Below are 17,120 nucleotides of genomic sequence, written 5' to 3' on the forward strand. Positions count from 1 at the left end.
TGTTTCCAGTAATAGAATCCATCTGCTTGGGTCCGTCCCATAGACGTGCCGACCAGTCTCCACACTCTGCTTTCTGCCTGACTCTCCTATCAGCAGTCTAAGTGACTTCTGTCTCTTTATTTCACAGCCCTACGCCGGCCGTTTCCTTGCTTTAAGACAGTCGTGCCTTTCACATTGGGCATCCATTGTGCTATTTTCTTTCTTTGCTAGTGGCCTTCCAACCTGGGCATGCCGACAACTCATAAAACTTTGTAACTCTGTCACTTGCATTTCACTGTGCGCCCAGCTCTGCCTAGCCTTAGCCAACTTCACGACGGTGTGCAGAGAAATGAGCTTCCCAAACAGAGAACCTCTCTGCCTTTCTCCACTGCCTTCCAGTTCGACTGCAAGTTTGTGATGAAGCAGGAACCGATTCTAGCAAAAGTCTTCAGGTGGGAAACCATTTCAGCATTTTTCCTAGTTCCTTTCTTCTCGCATCATGGAGCAAGATCTCCTCAGTAGACTGAAGTCATATTGGCTTGCCCCACCCAGTGTATGTCAAAGAACACTTTTCCTATTTGCTTAAGAGAGATTCCCCACCCCCACCCCCAAACCGGACCTCATCAATTACAAGTATTAAATTTTATTGAAGGGCACCCAATTGCTCAATCTTTACCATAGTGTTTTTCTTTTTTCAGGGAAGATAGGAAACATTTGTTGTAAACACTCTTGATGACTCAAGGGGCTTCAACTTCATCACCCAGAGTGTTAACCCTTCACACTCTGATTTTTTCTTTCACAATATCCAGACGTCTAATGTACTCAAAGTATGCTTTTCCACCTCTTTCAAAATGGGAACCCAGTGGCATGCATGCCGTTAGAACTGGTAGGAAGCCTTGGTGTGGGTAACAAAAATAACTGTCCTATGACTTACAGGGGGGCAGAATATACATTGTGGGTTATATTAGGAGAAAGCCAAAGCAGCACATGTGGTCTTCCACACTAGGGGACCCCATGCACCCCAGAGCTAGCATTGCATTTTGGCAGAATGCAGCCCAAGCCCGCTTAAACAGGTTAAAAATAGCAGGCTGAGATTTTTCACCTCCTGGGCAGCCTTAATCCACTGCAGACTGTTGCTGACAAAAGGGTGAGAACATCTGTGGAAGCCCCACCACCCGAGTTCTTAGGGGACCAAGAATTGGTTCTTAGTCCTGGGTCCTGGGACCTCCAGAATGCAGAGCAGTCATAGGAGAGGAGAAGAATTGCCCCCGCAGACAGAGGGACCCACTGAAGGGGAGGAGGGGGTATCAGGAAGAGCTTGAAGAGCAGAAGTGAAAGAAAAAGCCAAACTGCAGTGGGGTCTCCCCTCCCCCGCATAAATCTGCATAAATCAGGGGTAATTTTCTTTTTTGCACACATAGTTTGGGGGAGAGATCGGGTTAGAGCTAAGAGAGTGACTTGGACCCTTTTGAGCCCCCCTCACCTGTCAGGCTGCTGCCCCTGTGAGATGCCGGAAACCTCAGACAGGCATGGACGGAGGTGGTTGGGGCTGGGAAGATGGTTGGGGAGGTGGTTGGGCTGGGAAGATGGAGATGCTGCAGGCCCCCTTATTTCCCGTGACTCCCTCTGTCCATGAGCAGGGGGATGAGTCTGTTACCAGACCGTGCTTGTTCCTGAGCCCAAAAACTGAAAGAGGGCTTCAGTTCTTTTATTGTCTTTGAGCCCGGCCAGTGTCCTCCATCCTCCTTCTTCCCTGATGACGATGTCATGGGATTAATTATTTAATTGACAAAATGTGCTTCCTGCCATGCCCCTCACATCACCCCCCTCATCAGAATGAAAGATGGGAAAGAGAAAGAGTAGCCAAAAGAGCTTTGAAATGTTTCCCGAAAACGCACGCTGGTTTCACTGGTGTGGGGCATCTTTCAAAAAACGTTTGTTGACTCTCCTCTGCCCATCTTGTCTGCCTGCAGGTGACAGAGGTAGGTCCTTTGCTGGCACTTGCTCCAGAATTCAGGCCTAGAAATCAAATGCTTTCATTTTAGGGACCAATTTGGTGACCCAGTATTGATTGATTGATAATTGATCTTGATCGTGGTGTGTATAGGGGAGTTGGGGAGGCAGGTATAGCTTCCTAAACTGGCAGGAGCCAGTGTTTGTTTTAGGGCCACACCCAGCAGTGCCCAGGGCTTACTCCTGGCTCTGCACTCAGGAATCACTCCTGGCAGTACTCAGGGGGCCATGTGGGATGCCGGGGATTGAACCTGCAAAGGCAAACACCCTAACCACTGTACTATCACTCTGGCCCCCAATTTATATGTGACTTAAAAAAAATTATAGGGATCATATCTGGTTGTGCTTGGTGGACCCTAGGGTCACAACCTCTTCCATCTATGGTATCGGGGCACATAAGCTGGGGATCAAACTGAGGGCTCCACACATGCTCATCCCCTTGAGCCGACTCTCTAGCCCTTTCTGTTTCTGCTCAAGTCGAAGTGGGGCTGGTTCTTCTTCTCTTAGCCTTTCCAATCCCCCCCTCTCTCGTTCTTCATGTGTTTTTATTGGGTGCTGGAAATAGCTGGTCTTCTCAGCAGCTGCGGAGGTCCCAGTCGGTGTGATGGGGTTAGGGTCACTTGAACTTGTTTTGCATTCTTGGAGTCGAGTTTTCTTTGATTTGTCTTTGAAGAGAATCTAGCCCGTCACGGCTGAGACACGTGTCTTAGGCGACAGCTGCAGAAGATCACCCCCACAGTTTTAGAGCAGTGATAAAAGAAAAGGCATTGATTCCTCTGCCCTCCTCAGAGTGCCTTGTCTGTCCTGGTTTGGGCCACACAGGGAAGTTCATCAACTCCAAGAGGCAGGTGGGCTCAGCGAGGGGAGCTAGGGTTTGGGGGGAGGGGAAGGCAAGGGGGTGCTGGTAGTGTGAACCCTGCTGGTTCCCAGAACCGCAACCCTGGAAAGATGCTTCTTGACCTGGTCCTCATGGCCGGTATTCGGAAGGCAGGTGGAAGCGAGAATGGGAGGTGGGCTTTTTAGAGTTTTTAAATGAAACACAGAAAGTCCCGTTTATTTTTCATGTACCGAAGAACCAGGCATGGGGAGGGCTGCCTGCTTTTAAATTTGATAAGCAGAGGGATGTTTTCTGCGCCTCCACCTGAGAGTACCTCCACCTGTGGACCAGAGAGAGAGAGGATGGTAGGGGCAAGGTGCTTGCCTTGTGGCAACCGACCCCAGGAGGGATCCCTGAGCACAGAGTCATATGGAAGCCCTATGTACATTCAGGGTTGACTCCCAAACAACAATAACCACAAATATATCTACCTGAAATCTAGCCAAAAAATAAATCGGCAGAGATAAGAAAGGAAGGCAGGTGTAGGGGCAAATACAGACATTTGCTGGCTTCTGAGTGGGACCATTTGGTCTTGTCTGAGGAGTTTCCTGCTGGTGCTTAGCTTGGCGATATTTGCCTTGTCTTCTGCACGAGACCTGTGATACTTCCCTGTATGATAACACTGTCTTGTCCTCCCCCAGGTAGCTTAGGTTTATCGTGTCACATCCATCCCAGTGCTCCCGAGTCACTCCCATTCCTCTGTTTATCTGTAAACTCTTCTTTGTGCTCTCCTCCCCAGCCAGTTTATCACCCTTTCTCCCTAATCAGATTCTGTTAGCTTGTAAGATCAGATCCTTCTAAAGACACTGAACTTGTAAGTTATGTCTTTTGCATAGTTTACCTTAAAGCAATGTCTTTTCTGTATGGACATAGGAAGACAGTTAATATTAATCTTTGTAACTTGGGAGTTGATTGGCTCCGAATAATATTTACTCCTGGGCATCTGCTTTCTTGACTTACTTGCCCTTAGTTCCTAGCACCCCAAAAGCAGGGTCCCAACGAGGGACTGAATGGACCCAGGGCAAGCTGTGAGCTACCCTGGCATCGAAATGGACCAGGCCAAAGCACCACGATTCTCAACTATAAGTTGAGAGCATGATCATGGACAAATGCTGTCATGATCCAAAAGTAAGTAACCATGTGACTAGGACCCTGGGGCTAGGAAGACTAACCTGGCCTGAGGACTGCGTGGAAGTATAGTGAGATGTTCTCAGGAAGAACCAAACTGTAAATTTGTATCTCTTACTATGCTCATACAGAATGACATTGCTAGAAATATTAGAAGTAGATTTACGACAACTATTTAAGTAGATTACTAGCTGAGGAAAGAACACACCCTCGTTGGATCCCACCCTTGAGCAGATCTCCTAGTAATCTGGAGTAATCTCTTTAGATGAGATTTTATCTTTGAGTTAATCTCCTGGAGGAGTGGTCTTACCTCTCTTTGTTGATTTGTTCTTATGTTCAACCCACCTTTGTGTCACCTCCCTACGTGATTGCTATATAAACTAAGAATGTAAACTCGAGGGAGCAGAGTCAGAAGTAAGAGAGCTCAGGCTCTGGAGATCCAGAGTCAGAGTGAGAGGGGCTCAGGGGAGTGAAGATTGGAATAAACTACAATTGATATCGACCAGCCTGGCCCTCGTTTCTTCGTTCATCTGTCCTTGGCCAACAGCCGTCCTGATCCAGGCCACACACAGCGGCTCAAGAGCACCAAGCGTGGGTGGTGAGATAGAGCCGTCCAGAGAGCCCTCGAACACACAACCTTCAGCGTACTAAGATTTTACACTTCCTAGTGCCCAACATTCACAATCACGACTTCTCTCACCCTGAAACTTTCCTGCCCGTCGTCAGTTCCATTGTCATAAATTTATGGGGATATAAATCCCAAACCCTGCTTCCTCCTGGCTATACCCCGCAAAGGGATGGTGTGTGCCAAGCCCTAGTCCATTTTTGTTCTTTTGTTTTTGACAAATATTCCAGCTGTGAGACCTTTACCAGATACCTCTTTGGTAGAACACAGAAGCGGAGACTCGGTTTACTTGTATGTTTTCAGACTTGACATGAAAGTGGCTTGTACAATGCCCTCATCCACCCATCTCCCAGCCAGTTCCTGGGCTCAAGGGAGCTCCTGAGCTCTAGAATTCTCTTAGGGTCCCGATCGTTACAGCCAGTGCAGGCACAACTCCACTTAGTCTAGGTGAGAATGACCAGTGGGGTGAAGTTGACAAAGAACATTGTGGCTTCATGAGTGGCTTTCCAGAGGTGGACCTGCCACATCCTCGGTCCTTACTAGGTAGACCAGGGCTGGCAGGAGGCCCTAGTTCTCCTGGCCCCAAGAGCAGGGGCCTTTCCTCCAGTCTGTGAGAGAAAAACCAGCTGATGAAACCAGGACTGGAAAGACTTGTCCTTGCTCCAAGTTTCTTGGTGACCATCCTCCAGAGACACAGCTAAGATTTTCATGGCACCCAACACACCGGAAGTGCATTGGCTACAAAGCAAAGAGGTCAGGAAGTCCCTCTTGACAGTGAGGAAACAAAGAACATAATGGAGGTGAGAAAGGACTTGACACCAAGTAAAAATTTCTAGGAAGTGTGCCAACAAAAATCTGAGTTTCTCTCTCAAAGCTCCCCATATACAAAAGCAAGGAATGACAACAACCAAATAGTAAGAGGGGAAAGGCCACCATTTTTAGACTAGAAAATAAAAACATTCATTGACTACGAGGACAGTCACCTTTGAAAGCCAAATTAAATTGTTTTGGAAAAACAAGTAGGAAGAATAACTTGCAAAAGAAAATGAAGTTTGTGGGGCCAGAGTGATAATACAGCAGGTAGGGCATTTGCCTTGCATGCGGCTGGCCCAGGTTCAATCCCTGACATCCCATATGGTCCCTCAAGCACCGCCAGGAGTAATTCCTGAGTGCAGAGCCAGGAGTAATCCCCGAGCATTGCTGGGTGTGACCCAAAAAGAAAAAAAAAGAAAATGAAGTTTGTGATGAAAAGTAGAAACATGCACACGCGTGCACGCATGCGCGCGCACACACACACACTCTCACTCCTAAACACATTCATGAACACTTCTTTGATTGTATGGATAAAAGTATTTTACAAGATTTTAGAGAGAAGAAAACTAAATCACTTCTCTGGTACCTTACAAGGAAGTTAAAAGTAAGATTAAGGACTTTCTCAGCTGCAGAAGTGAAAGCCAGAAGACAGGGAAATAACATCTACTGAGGGAAATCACTATAATCCATGGGTCCTGCCTGCATGACGTTTGTCTCTGAGTTCTCATAGTGTAATTTGGGATGCAGAGACCTCCATGCCCATTCCACACCCAAGCACACAGTCTTGGGAAGCCATTGGAAGCTGGCCAATGGCATGAGAGTCACAGGAATGGGAATGGAAACCGTGGTCCTGGTTGCCTTTGAGCTATGGATATTGCTATGGATATTGTTGAACCTCAAATGATTTCAAATGATGACGGTGGGACAACTGGAAATGTGTAGGAAGTTGTACAGAGGAAACATTTGAAACAGGCTTGACTGATTTGAGACACATCCAGTTGTCAGAGGAAAAGGAGAGGGAGAATAAAAGTCTCATTATGGAAGAGGCTTCTTTATTAGAAGGACATCGCTGGTAACTGCAGTTATACAGTAATGAAAAGCATTTATCAAAGGAGGAATTTTAGGACAATGAAGCTAATTATTGGGGATAGGGTGAGACACAGCTAAGAGACCCACCTATGATAGGGAGCGAACAGTATTCTGATGAATTTTGCAGAAACAACTCAGAGATAGCAAGTGAATTCCAAAGGCCAAGAGGCAACATACCTTCCACATACAATGTCATTGGTTTAATTCCTGGCACCAAAACCAATTTTTAAAAAATCTTGACAGACGATCCATACCGTAAGATAGGAGAATTCAAATCTCAGTGAGCACTTGTTCTATGAGGGACTTTTTTAAGGTAGAAGAAATTTTCTTAGCAAAATGTGATTATTTTGAAGGAAAATATGATTAACCCTCAAATTATTTCAAAATAGAAAGGAAGCTAGCCAGCAGCACTTCTCTCTGAAGAGATTAGAAAGGTGATTAAAAGGAGTAGCACTGAAAGTGAAAGGTAGGTTTTTGGGTGAATTTTGCATAATCTTCAAAGTATAATTAAGCCAGTATTCAATAGCTGCTCAACACCCAAAAGGAAAAGATGGAAAAACACTACAGTTCTTACTGTGAAGCTGGCATAGCTTTAATAACAAAAATAAATCTAAATAATATGAAAGAGAAACTATTTAGACCTAAGTTATGTCTCAGTATGCGTGTGGAAATTCTAAATAGTTGCATACAAGAATCTAGCGGTGTATAGACTAGAGATGTGCCAGAACAAATTAACAACCAGTAGAATCTTTTACTTTGTGTCAAGTTCTTTCTCACCTCCATTACTAATCCTTGGTGATAATGTAAGAATATTTCAATAGTAGTAAATTTATTAGAATTAGATTACCAAGTCTAAGTAGGAGCACATGATGTTATCAGTAGATGATAAAAAGTTTTGGCTAAAATACAGAAACCATTCCGTATTAAAATAAAACTTTCTGAGTATAACAAGAAGGAGAAACATTCAAATGTGTGTGTACGATAAGAAGATGAGTCAAATGGTAAGTTCCTAATCCATTTCAATTAAAATCCAGAACGTAAGAAAAGCTCATAAGAACTACTCTGACAGTTACTATTGAAAACTGTTTTAGACAGTTCAGTAATTGCAGTCAGAGAAGAAATTATACAGTTGATATGTATATTTATAAAAAGCTAAAATGAGTGCTTTTGTTAAATATATGATTGATTGTGTATATACAAAAACCAGATGGCTCTCAAAGTAAAATGAGAGATTCAAAGTAAATTAGTATTTGGATGAATGCAAGATAAATATATAGACATCAGAGGTAGTGTGGAAAAATAGTTTAGGGTGGGGTATCTAGGTCTGGATGAGCTCTGTTTCAGTTTCATATAATAAAGTTCGGATTTATTAGCTGAATTGCAAGATAGCTCTTCTGGCTCAGTAATGTACTAAAACAAATTAACTGTTCTGTGCTGCAACTTTTTCTGGTTAAAATCCTCCTAGTTTACAGCCTGTAGTTGGTGGAGAATGAAATGAGTGGGGGAACGTCTTAGAATAATGCCTGACACATGTTATATATCATTTAAAAGTAATTTTTAAGTTCTTTGGAAGCTCGAGAAATATCCGACCACAATGGAAACAAACACTGTAAAATTCTTTGCAGTGCATTTTACAAGATTGGTATGGGATCACATATAAAGGGATCTATAAAGATTGTTGTGTTATTAAAAGACATAAAACCAGATCCGAATAAAAGGGAGTCAAGGTTTAGAAATCAGGAGAATGTCACTTCTCCCAGAATAAATGCAGAGAAGTCAAGGCTTATTTCTAAGGGGAAAACAAAGTGATCTTAAATTTCATGTGGAAGACTAAATGGCTCAAAATTACCCATTTTTTTAAGCAGTAGTGTAGACAAAGTGCCTTTAATATAGTTTATAAAAGCTACGGAGTCACAGCCGGCTCTCTGATACTGGGATAAAGACAAGTTGATCAAAGGACAAGGCTAAAATTTCAGAGGTAGATCCCAATATATAGGGAAATTGAGCAGAAAGCAGAAAAACTGGGCTTGCTCTTCACTGGGATTTAATAAAATGGTGCTGGCACAACTGGTTCTCCATCTGCAAGAATTTAAAATTGGACCCATATCTCTCAACATACTCAAAAATAAATTAAGATGGATTAAAGACAAATGTAAAAACTCAAGCGTGCTCGAAGAAGTTAATTTGAGCGACTGAATAAAATAGGAATGGCTGGTTGCGTGAGTTGCAGAAAACGCCACACACGGCGTTTGAGTCCCTCGCCACAGGATTTTCTTGCAAACAAGAGGTGGGATGCGGAGGTCAGAGATGATCCCGATCCAGCGACTCCCCATCATTTTCTGCACTGCATCCTGAGCCCCCTGCTTTGTCCTCTGCTTCCCTCTGCCCCTGTTCACTGTATTTCCATATTCTCCGTGGAAACAAGAGTAAGTGAGCCAAGGGGCTGAGGTCTCTCCTCTGCTGAACTGGTTCTTTTTTCCTCTCCAGGGGCTGCTTCCTACAGCTCCAGCCCTTTTCCCAGAACTGTTCTTCTTGGCCACGCTCAGCTGCAGGAGAAGAGAGAACACTTACTATTTTTGCCTTCCAGCTTTTTTTCTTTTCTCACAGACTAAGGAAAGCAAGGGAGAAAAGTAGCTGTGAAGCCACACCCCAGGTCCCTGGAGATTGTGTGGACACCTCAAGAACAGGACATTCTAATGGAACTAGAAAAGCAGGATGGGAATCAACTTCACTTGCTGGTTTCCATTTAAAGCCTTTCTCTGTGTAAATAAAAACACCATTAGCAAGCCTGTACGGGGAAATATGTTTACAGTCTGTATGACAGATAGAAGATTTTGATATATAATATGTCGAGCCACTTGTACAGATTAAAAACAGAAATATAAACAACCCAACGGGAAACTGCGTGGATGGACCTTTCACAGGGGAGTGGCAAAAATGTGGCTGGTTTTCAGAGTCTTCGGAGAGAGTCATGAACTGATCAGCTGCACCCCACTAACCAGCTAGCTCAGGGTCTGCCCCCTCTCCCCGTCCCATGGAACACTGGGGCACCGGTAGTGATAAGCTCTGCTCTAAGATCCTCCCATCTCTGGGAGCAGCTGATGAATGAAAGTAGTGAGGTTTGGTTTTTGTCCTAGTGGGAAATGAGACAATTTTTCAAAGATACAAGTTTCTACCTAGGAGCCAGAACCAGACCAGTATTTCTCAGCTGGGGGTCACGGGCCAGAATATTTTCAGGGGACCACAGTGAAAAATTGTTTTCATGGAGGATTCACGGTGCAGGACTAGGAGGGCAACCAGGATAGTGGAAGGGGTGTGGGGGCAAATCACAAGAAGGGAACCAGCCAGAAGGGAGCCAACTGCTGGGGAAAGTTGAGAAATTGAATGCAGTTCCTGGGATTCAGATCACCCATGTCTTCTGTCCTGGACTCCTGCGTGTTGATCTCTGGGTGGGCAGACATGCGTCCTTGGTAGCTTCTAAATGTGACCATTTCCAAAGGGGAAGATTCAGGAAGCAACTGTGAAGTCTGGGTTAGGGAGAAGCCATATAGTAGGGGAGCTGGGAGAGAAACTTATGAATCACTTTGCTCAAAAGGCTATGTGCAACATATGTGAAACTGTGCAACAAAAATCTATTCATGGAATTGCAGAGAGTAAAAAAGGAGGGAGGGAGGGAGGGAGGGAGGGAGGGAGGGAGGGAGGGAAGAGAAAAAGGAAGGAAGCAAGGAAGGAGGGAAGAAAGAAAGGAAGGGAGGGAGGGAGGGAGGGAAGAAAGGAAGGAAGGAAGGAGAAGAAGGAAGGCAGGAAGGCAGGAAGGCAGGAAGGCAGGAAGGCAGGAAGGCAGGAAGGAAGGAAGGAAGGAAGGAAGGAAGGAAGGAGAAGGAAGGCAGGAAGGAAAAAGGAAAGAAGGAAGAAAGGAAATAAGGGAGGAAGGAAGGGAGGAAGGAAGAAGGAAGAGAAAGAGGAAAAAAGGGAGGAAAGAAAAAAGGAAGAAGAGGAAGAAAAGGAGGAAGAAAAGAAGGAAAGAAGGGAGGAAGAAAAGAAGGAAGGAAGGAAGGAGGAAGGAAGGGAGGAAGGAAGGAAGGAAGGAAGGAAGGAAGGAAGGAAGGAAGGAAAAAGGCGAAAGAAGGAAAAAGGAAATAAGGGAGAAAGGAAGGGAGGAAGGAAGGAGGAAGAGGAAGAAAGGGAGGAAGGAAAGAAGAAGAGGAAGAAAAGAAAGAAGGAAGGTAGGAGGGAGGGAGGGAGGGAGGGAGGGAGGGAGGAAGGAATAGAGGAAGGAAAGAAGGGAGGAAGGAAGGAAGGGAGGAAGGAATGGAGAAAAAGAAAGGAAGGAAGGAAGGAAGGAAGGAAGGAAGGGAGGACAAAAAGAAAGAAGGAAGGGAGGAAGTAAAGAAGGAAGGAAGGAAGGAAGGAAGGAAGGGAGGGGAGGGAGGGAGGGAGGGAAGAATGGAGGAAGGAAAGAAAGTAGGAAGAAAAGAAGCAAGGAAGGGAGGAAGTAAAGAAGGGAGGAAGGAAGGAATGAGGAAGAGAAAAAAGGGAGGAAGGAAAGAAGGAAGAAGAAGAGGAAGGAAGGGAGGAAGGAAGGAAGAGGAAGGAAGGGAGGAAGGAAAGAAAGAAGGGAGGATGGGAGGAAGGAAAGAAGGGAGGAAGGAATGAAGGTAGGAAGGAAGTAAATAAGGGAGGAAGGGAGGGAGGAAGGAAGGAAGGAAGGAAGGAAGGAGAAGGAAAGAAGGAAAGAAAAAAGAAGAAAGAATGAAGGAGAAGTAAGGAAGGAAGAAAAAGAGGGAGAGGAGGGAGGAAGTATGGAAAGGAGAGAGGAGAAGAAGGAAGGAAGGAGAGGAGAAGGAAGGAAGAAAAAGAATGAAGGAGAAAAAGGACGGAAAGAATTAAGAAGAAGGAAGGAAGGAAAGAATGAAGGAGGAAGGGAGGAAGGAACGATCAAACGAATGAACAAATGAACTGATTTAGAAGCAGGAGAATATTAACTGAGGTTGATTTTGGAATTGAGCCTCTGAGGGCAAAGTGCCAGTGATACCAACAGGCCTAATTTCCCCGCACACATGATAGCGGTCATGAGTGGGGAGTCACGGGTTTCTGGAGAAGCCAGATGCAGCTTGTTAGTAATGCCCATATCCCCGCAGCTGACCTTTAATTCAGTATGACTTCCTTAGTCTTTCCAATTTAATTTAGGGATGAAATATAAGCCATGGGCCCCTGATACCTGAGGGCATAGTAACCCTAGGGACTTGGACTTCTGACTCCTTGGACCGTGTGACCCCCCCTTCTGGTACTCTCAGTGCCAGTCTGCTCAGCTTCCTCTCATGTTCAGTAAGACTTCTATGGTTGGGAGCCTCTCTGATATCCTCTGAGCTCATTCTACAGACAAGGAAAACTGAGACCCAGATTAGTTTAAATGCTCTCCAGTCAATTGCTGGTGAGTTCCAGCAGCTGAAATGATCAGAGTCAAGCTTAGTAGTTGTCTACTCTTTCTACCTGTCTAATTTCTACTGCCACCATCCAAAAATCCAAAACTCCCTAAAACCACAATTTAAAAAGCCAAATATGTACTATGTACCCATGACCTTGGGGATATGGCTAGATGTCCTTTTTTTTCTTTTTGGGTCACATCTGGCGATTTACAGTGGTTACTCATGGCTCCTCACTCAGGAATGACTCCTGGTGGTGCTCAGGGGACCATATGGGATGCTGGGAATTGAACCCGGGTAAGCTGTGTGTGAGGCAAACGCCCTACCTGCTGTGCTACCACTCCAGCCCCCTAGATGTCTTAAAAAGGCCTCAAAAGGACTAAACATAAAGTGGAAACTTGGATCCATTGGTTTTCAACAGAACTTAAACCTTAGATGGTACCTTTTAGAAAATAAAAAGACAAGCCAGAATCTGAGAAAAAAATTTTTTTTTTTATTAAAAAACCTACTTGTGGTTTAATATATGTTACATATATTTTATATATATACGTGATGTATGTTATTATGTGTTATGTGTTATTATATGCCATATATTATGTGTTATTAGACATGTTGCATATGCTATTATGCATATGTTATATATATTAAACCACATGTAGTTAGAGATATTATCTCCCAAGCTAGGGTGATAGCCCAAGTGACAGTGAGTAGCCAGACCCTGAACTCAATTAGTACTCCCCCATGCCCCCATAATCCATGTTCCCGCACCTCAGAGAATACCCCCGGATCCCATGACACCAGCAGCTGCGGCCCTACCCCAATAAAATATGAAAAACATCTCTGTTTGACCCCGCAATTTGTGCTCCGCATAAACACATGAAAACTTGCTCCTATTCCAGCCTTAGCCTGCCTAACCTGCAGATGGAGTCAACAGGACAGTGGGGGCCCATGAACTGCAGCTGTGCATGGGAGATAGTAGGACCCAGTGGGACACAAACCCCACCACGCTCAGCCAGAGATGGTTTCACACACTGTCAAATAGAGGGGCCCAGAGCACTGACTGTTGGGTCCTGTTTGCGTGAAATAATAGAAATCAGATCCATGGTTGAATGCAGATTAGCCATGCAGGGACTGGAGAAGTTCGTGGGCATGGTACAGGTGGGCCCCGGGTGATTTTGTTGGCGTCTGTGGTGGGCTCATTTGTAAGAACTCATTCAAGGGTCAGGTAAAGACTTGCTTACTCTCCATTGCATAGGCAGTGCCCCTGAATAGTAATTATTTTAAAATTAGGCCTGGGCTGGCAAGGGAGTGCAAGGGAGAATGTAAGGCTTTGACAGACTCCCAGTTTGATCCGTGGCACCATGTGGTCTCATAAGCACTGCCGGGGGTGATCTGAGAGACCCAAATCCTCCCCCCAAATTATTTTTATTATTGTTCGTTTGGGTGCCTCACCCGGCAACACTGGTGGTGATTGGTGATTGGAATAACCATATGGGATTCGAACCCAGGATGGCCGTATGCAAGGCCAACGCCCTCCCCTCTGTTCTATCTTTCCAGCCCCCAAGTTAATTATTTTTAAAAGCCAGACCCAGTCAAGGAAAGGCAGGATCTCTCTTGCATACAGTTTGCACCAGGATGAGATTTCACTGGCGCTTAGCTTGCATTTTCTGAACCAGAACCACGATCCTGGTTAAGCCCTCCTCTGCTTTCTCTTCTAGAAATGGCTGCATAAATGCATGTAGCCAGAAAGATCCCCGGGGTATCCGGGATTGTGCTGAGGAGACAGCAGAGAAAAGACATGGCTCTGTGGGTGGCCCTGCCTTTTGCATGGTTTCATCTGGTCCTTTTTCACTTTTTGAGCCAGAAGGAGAGTTAGGGAGAGAGTTTCCTGGCGAAACCTTTCCTAAAGTGACGCCTGACTTTTCGATCTTTCTTCTGTTCTTTGTGCCTAAGAGATGAAAGAAGGCAATTTCGATTGCTTAAATGAAGAACCAGGAAAGTGGCATGTGTTTTAGCATGTGTTCTTCCGGATAGACTGGGACAGATGGAGAAATAGTGTCTGTCTCCCCTTTCATTGAGACACTACAACTCAGTGTATCTTGTCACCCGCCTTGGAATTGCAATGAATCCATCTCATCTTTCCCTTACTCTTCCCCTTTGGGTCGATATTTTTCTAAAAAGTGATTCAACATTGAGACATACTGGAAATGTTAGAAAGAGAAAGAATTACGTGCCAAAAGGAAAATGCTATTGGGGGACGCAGGGAGAATTTTTTTTTTTGGCCACACTCAGTGATACTCAGGACGTACTCCTGGCTCTGTGCTCAGGGATCTTGCCTGGCATGACTCAGGAGAGCATATGGGGTGATGGGGATTAAAATCAGGTTGGCCCTGTGCAAGGCAAGTGCCTTACCTGCTGTAATATCTCACAGGTCCCAGAAAAATACTTTTAATTTTAAAGACTGAGATTTGGTTTAGTCTTGGATGCCAGTCCGGTGACTAATGGGAAGAAATCCTAGACTTCAAAAGAAGTAGGGCCAGATGGTCTGACCATTCAGCACTTATTGCTGCGATGAATCTCCAGTTAGACCCCGAACTTTTCATTTCCCCAGCGTTCCCCCCTCCCTTACCTCTGTCACCAGACAAAAACGAAAGGAATCTGAAATGCTGGGGAGAGTCTGGCGGAGAGCAAACGCCTCAGAAAACAGGATTTTTGCGAGGAAGACAGAGCCTGAAATGTGGACCAGCTCCACAGGGCTAATCACCCCTGCTCCGAAGTTTATTACTTTTAAATATTAACTACTTAAAGTGATTCATTTGGAGATCAAAATGATTAATCCTTCTCAGTCGCTCTAGCTGTCAGCAGCAGGCTTAGCGGCTTTAGATGGTCATGTTTACTCAACCCGAAATTTCTGTCCTTAAAGACCCAAGTGCAGCCTCTCCGTTTCTCATGGTTCTGTTCTCCCGCCTCCTCTGAGGTCCCCTGCCTTCCAGCTCCCCTGCCTCACAGATATGAACAATTTTGACCATTCAGCAGGTGGTAGGGTATGGGGGAACATCTTCTCCCAGCTCTGAGGCCAGCGGGCTTCTTAGATTAACACTCCGAGGTGCCAGCAGATAGAAAGAGGCTCGCAGCCCTCCTCAGGACTCGGTGGGGGGTGGGGGGGAGCGGAATCATTTCCCCCTGCCTCAGCCTTTATTGCTCTGCTGTCTGGAGCCCCCAGCTTCCTGCTGAACTTATATCCAGTCCCTTGCCATGTTGCCAACTCTGGAGTCACATTGGGAATCGCTGGGTGAGGCTGCTGGTCCACGCCACATCACAGCCTGTTCATGCCAGCATCCACTGCCCAGAGACACTCAGACACCAGCCAAGGTGAGGGAGGCATATTCACCTCCCTGGTGGTGACCTCGTTCTAAAAGCAGTCACGACGAAGTAAAACCAAGAAATGGACTGGAGGAAGAGTCCGGCAGAGGGGGTGCTTGCCTGGCACACAGCATCCTAGGGTCCATCCCTTAGAGGTGAAAACCAATTGAGCATCTCTCACCAGGAATAGATATTGCCAGCAGTCTCTCCAGAGGAGAGTCATGGAACCACAAAAATGAGTAGAGTTTCTTCAAGTCGGGGCCGTGGCTCAAAGGGCCCTTGTGCCAGCTTTGCATGTGGACGGTCTAGGTTTGTGCACTGGTCACCCGGAGCCCCGTCTTTCTTGATGTGGCCCAAAAATCAAAGGTAGAGGGGAATGGATGGAGTTACTGACATGAGCATCCGTCAGGGTTAGGCTTGGAAAGATGATGTTCAAGTGAGGAAACCGATAACAGAACATCCAATTTTGCAATATTGATTTTGGAGAAAGGTGTGCTTACGGCTGATGGTGCTCAGGGGTTTCTCCTGGCTTTGTGCTCAGGGCTCACTCCTGGCAGTGCTGGGGGACCATATGCTTTGTGGGGGTTCAGCTGGGGTTGTGGCCACGGCAGACACAGAGAACACAAGTTCTTTAGTTCTTATTCTTTTCTACAGCCCCCAGAGGCTCTTTTTTTCTTTGAAATGTCCCTCCTTGGTACACGGGAAGTGGACTGGGTGGAATCCTTTCCCCCTGCCGTGGCCTTTATTGCTTCGCTGTCTGGAGTCTTCAGCTTCCTCCTGAACGTATATCTGGTCCCTTGCACAGGAAGAATCCACTTGGAGGAGACAAATGTAGATTCCTGGTTGGCTCAGGCTAGGAGAGAAGCAGGACAGTGCAGATATGGGCAATGATGATCATTTGTACAAGTTTGCTCTGGGGCCTGGGGGTAATGATCCTATTGATGGGGAGATCGTTCATATGATCAGTGCATCCTAGGAGCCAGCAAGTTGGAAGTATGCTCTAAATGGGTAGCTTGTGTGTTACACCTTAATAAAGCTACTTCTTAAAAAGATGAAACAATGAGAAGGGGGAGAAAGGTGGAAAGGGGGAGAGACGCAGGGAGATTGAGAGAAATTGTAGATACTGTAGTCATTAGTTCTTCATAGAATCTCCTGTTCTTTTCATTTTCTTTCTTTTCCTTTTCCTTTCCTTTTCTTTCTTTTTTCTGGCCTTGGGGCCATCCCCAGTGGCACCCAGGACTCCTGGCTCTGTGCTTAGGGATCACTCCCGTGAGGCATTTGTGGTGCCAGGGATCAAACCAGGTTGGCTGTATGCCAAGCAAGCATGCTACCCACTGAACTATTTCTCTGATATCACCCTACTCTCTTTTCATCTCACAAAAAAGAGCATAGATCTTGGTGAATACCTTTCTGCTTTGCACCTTTGAGAAGCTCTTCCATATTCTGATCTCACAAGAAGAAAGTCAGGAGCGAGTCCTTTGTTCTGACCCCTACCTTTTTCTGAAACCACTGTTTCTGTTTTTCCATCTGAGTTGGATGCATTTGTTCTCCTCTGCCTTGTCACAAATCCCTCACTCATATTTCCCCCCATGGGAACCTTTCCAGATCATACAACCTACCTGGGTTGTGTTTTTTCTGTTTATCTTAGATAGACTGTCAAATTTATGAGTGTCATAAAAGCAAAAGGCCTCTTCTCATCCAAGCTAGCTTTGCCCTTTAATCACAATGAATTTCATCCTCGGGTATCCTTTTGTCTGGCTACAATTTATCGTCTTGGTCCGGTTTCAAACTATAACGGGAAACTCTC

General features: G+C 45.5%; 1 protein-coding gene across 5 annotated transcripts in view; it reads left to right on the forward strand.

Moving 5' to 3' along the window:
* The window catches only part of TENM3 (teneurin transmembrane protein 3), a 1,336,193-nt gene that overhangs the window by 873,922 nt on the left and 445,151 nt on the right, over positions 1 to 17,120 (forward strand). The gene's annotated exons all lie outside the window — the stretch shown is intronic.

Source organism: Sorex fumeus, unplaced genomic scaffold (assembly GCF_029834395.1).
Source record: "Sorex fumeus unplaced genomic scaffold, SorFum_2.1 ptg000024l, whole genome shotgun sequence".
NCBI lineage: Eukaryota > Metazoa > Chordata > Mammalia > Eulipotyphla > Soricidae > Sorex > Sorex fumeus.